Source organism: Myotis lucifugus, unplaced genomic scaffold (genome assembly GCF_000147115.1).
Source record: "Myotis lucifugus unplaced genomic scaffold, Myoluc2.0 scaffold_272, whole genome shotgun sequence".
In the NCBI taxonomy this organism is placed as follows: domain Eukaryota; kingdom Metazoa; phylum Chordata; class Mammalia; order Chiroptera; family Vespertilionidae; genus Myotis; species Myotis lucifugus.
The window spans coordinates 88,579-91,634 of record NW_005871320.1 but is presented as its reverse complement, the minus strand read 5'-3'; the positions used below and the strand labels follow the sequence as shown (position 1 = coordinate 91,634).

General features: G+C 42.0%; 1 pseudogene; it reads left to right on the top strand.

Moving 5' to 3' along the window:
- The window catches only part of LOC102418387, a 4,870-nt pseudogene extending 1,945 nt beyond the window's left edge, over positions 1-2,925 (top strand).
- Positions 2,926-3,056: the final 131 nt, after the last annotated feature.

Sequence of the window (3,056 nt, the reverse complement as noted above, 5' to 3'; positions counted from 1 at the left end):
CATTCTTTCTGATTGGTGTTTCCGGTCTTTTAGGACACCCTCCTAGATGTGGGCTCACTGGTCCAAACAGAAGTTCCATATTTAATTTTTGGAGGTACTCCTTACCATTTTTCATAATGGCTGCACCAGCGGGCATTCCCACCAGCAGGGTACTAGGGTTCTCTTCTCCACATCCTTGCCAGCACTTGTCATTTATTGATGGGAGCCATTCTGACAGGTGTGAGGGGATACCTCATTGTCATTTTAATTTGCATCTCTCTGATGATCAATGACTTTGAGCATTTTTCATATGTCTCTTGGCCATCTGTATGTCCACTTTGAAGAAGTGTCTAGATCCTTGTCCCATTGTTTAATTGGATGGTTTGTCTTCATTTTAAGTTGTATGAGTTCTAATATATTTTGGATATTAACCCTTCATCAGATGTATCATTGCCAAGTACATTCTCCCATACAGTTGGCTCCCTTTATATTTTGCTGATTTTTTTTTTTTTGCTGTACAGAAGCTTTTTATTTTAACGTAGTCCCATTGTTTATTTTCTCCTTCATTTCCTTTGCCCTAGGACAGTGGTCAGCAAACTCATTAGTCAACAGAGCCAAATATCAACAGTACAACGATTGAAATTTCTTTTGAGAGCCAAATTTTTTAAACTTAAACTATATAGGTAGGTACATTCAACTTTAAATTCACGGTTTTTGTCTTCCATTTTTCTTTGCTTCTTTTTTGTAGCCATCTCAAACAAGGCACCTAAAAAATGTTTCATTTTATAATAAAGTCACCAACACAAAAGAATTACAATTCTTAAATTGATGAAAAAAATACCTGTATGATTTGCAGCTGATTGGAAAAATACAGGTAACTTTATGCTTCGAGTAGGTACTTTTGTCACTCGCGCTCAACTTGCGGACGCGACTAGCACTAACCACTGCACAATGAGACTGCTGACTGGCTCACTCAACTAGTGCATGAATCATGCGCGCTTCCCCCACACTGCGTATCCCGCGGCCTGCCTGCAACCGACCGACCGACCGACTGACACCCCCCACTTCTTCTAATGCCACTTCTTCAAAATAGACTCGCCCAGGCCAAAAACCGACTTCTGCGCATGGGCCACAAAGTTTCAATCACACTGTATGTGCGCACCTGCACGTGGTATTTTGTGGAAGAGCCACACTCAAGGGGCCAAAGAGCCGCATGTGGCTCACGAGCTGCAGTTTGCCAACCACTGCCCTAGGAGATATATCTGTAAACATATTGCTATGAGAGATGTCTGAGATTTTGTTGCCTATGTTTCTTCTAGAATTTTTAAAGTTTTATGTCTTACATGTAAGTTTTTTATCCATTTTAAATTTATTCTTGTGTATGGTGTAAGTTGGTGGTCTAGTTTCATTTTTTTGCATGTATCTGTCTAATTTTCCCAATACCATTTATTGAAGAGACTGTCTTGACCCCATTGTATGCTCTTTCCTTCTTTGTCAAATATTAATTGAGTGTAATGACTTGGGTCGATTTCTGAGGTCTCTGTTCTATTCCATTGATATATATGGCTGTAATGTTGCCAGTACCAGGCTGTTTTGATTACTGTGGCTGCTGTGGACGTGCTGACTGAACATGACAAAATACAACAAAATAAAACACAACACAGGTGACACAAAACAAGAATGAATGTACACAAGACCCCTATAGCACCATAACAAATGTGACCGCCAGAGAAGAGAGAATTAGAAAAGAGATAAGGGAGCAAGAATGACAGAAAAAAAGAAAGACAAAATATGGGGAGAAAAAACAATTAAACAAATAAACAAATAAAAAAGCATAAACAAAAAAAACACAAGAAAAAGGGGGAGACTGAATATGTAGATGCAGAGCTTAAACAGAGAAAATAAGAATAAAGAGTTAGAGGAATAGGGGAAGGAAAACAGTTTAGAATAAAGGAGGGAGAGGAGAAATGCAAAGACAAGAAGAAAAAATTTTGAAAAGATAAATAGAGGAGAAAGCAGATAGACTTAAATTGAGGAAGAAAAAAAGATAAGTCAGCAGAAAAAGAAAAAAGAAAAAAATTGGGTAGTGAGAAAAAGAAAAGAGAAAGGGAAATTAGGGGAAGGGAAACAGAAAATTAGGAATATGAACGAAACCACAGAGACTAGAATAATATCTAATCAATAAAGCAGATAAAGAATATAACTTTAAAAGGGGGAAAAAGAAAGAAAAGAGGAAAACTAAAAAGGAGAAAAATGGGAGGGGAAAAAGAGAAGAGAGGGAAAAAAAAGAGGTGGGGGAAAAAAGTTCAGTGACATTTTGTTTCAGCTGAGTTTTATACCCCCTGGGAGTTTGTTTAGGACCCCACTCTTTTGTCTGCCAATTCTGATCTTCCTGTTAGGTTTTAGGTGCTAACCACTGTCCTGCACTGTCTTTTAGTTTTTAACAACCTGCTTGAAGCTCCAGGCGATCCACTGATTCACCACTTGTTTCTGTCTCCACGCCTGTGGCTGCAGGCAGGAGGGGGTCAATCTGCCCTCTAAAGTAGGTTTAGCCGCACGGGTCCCAGGGCTGGTTTAGCAAAGTTCCCCTGGCTCCCAGCTTTTGCCTCTGCCCGCCTTTGCCTGTCCACCAGCTGTCAATCTTACTCGCTCAAAAGTCTATTTCTGAGCCGGAGTTAAGCACCGAGACTTCGTGGCAGAGCCCATGGGGGAAAAGCCAGTGGGGAGTCTGGCCGGGATCGGCGAAGTCCTGGGCAAGAAGCTGGAGGACAGGGGCTTTGACAAGGCTTATGTGGTCCTTGGCCAGTTTCTGGTGCTAAAGAAGGACGAAGACCTCTTCTGGGAATGGCTAAAGGACACATGTGGCGCCAATGCCAAGCAGTCCCGGGACTGCTTTGGGTGCCTTCGAGAGTGGTGTGACGCCTTCTTGTGATGCTCTCTGGGGAGCCCCCCAAAGGCTCTGGGGCCTGGCCGGTGTGGCTCAGTGGTTGAGCGTTGACCTATGAACCAGAAGGTCATGGTTCAATTCCCCATCAGGGCACATGGCTGCTTGTGGGCTCTATCCCCAGTAGAGGGTG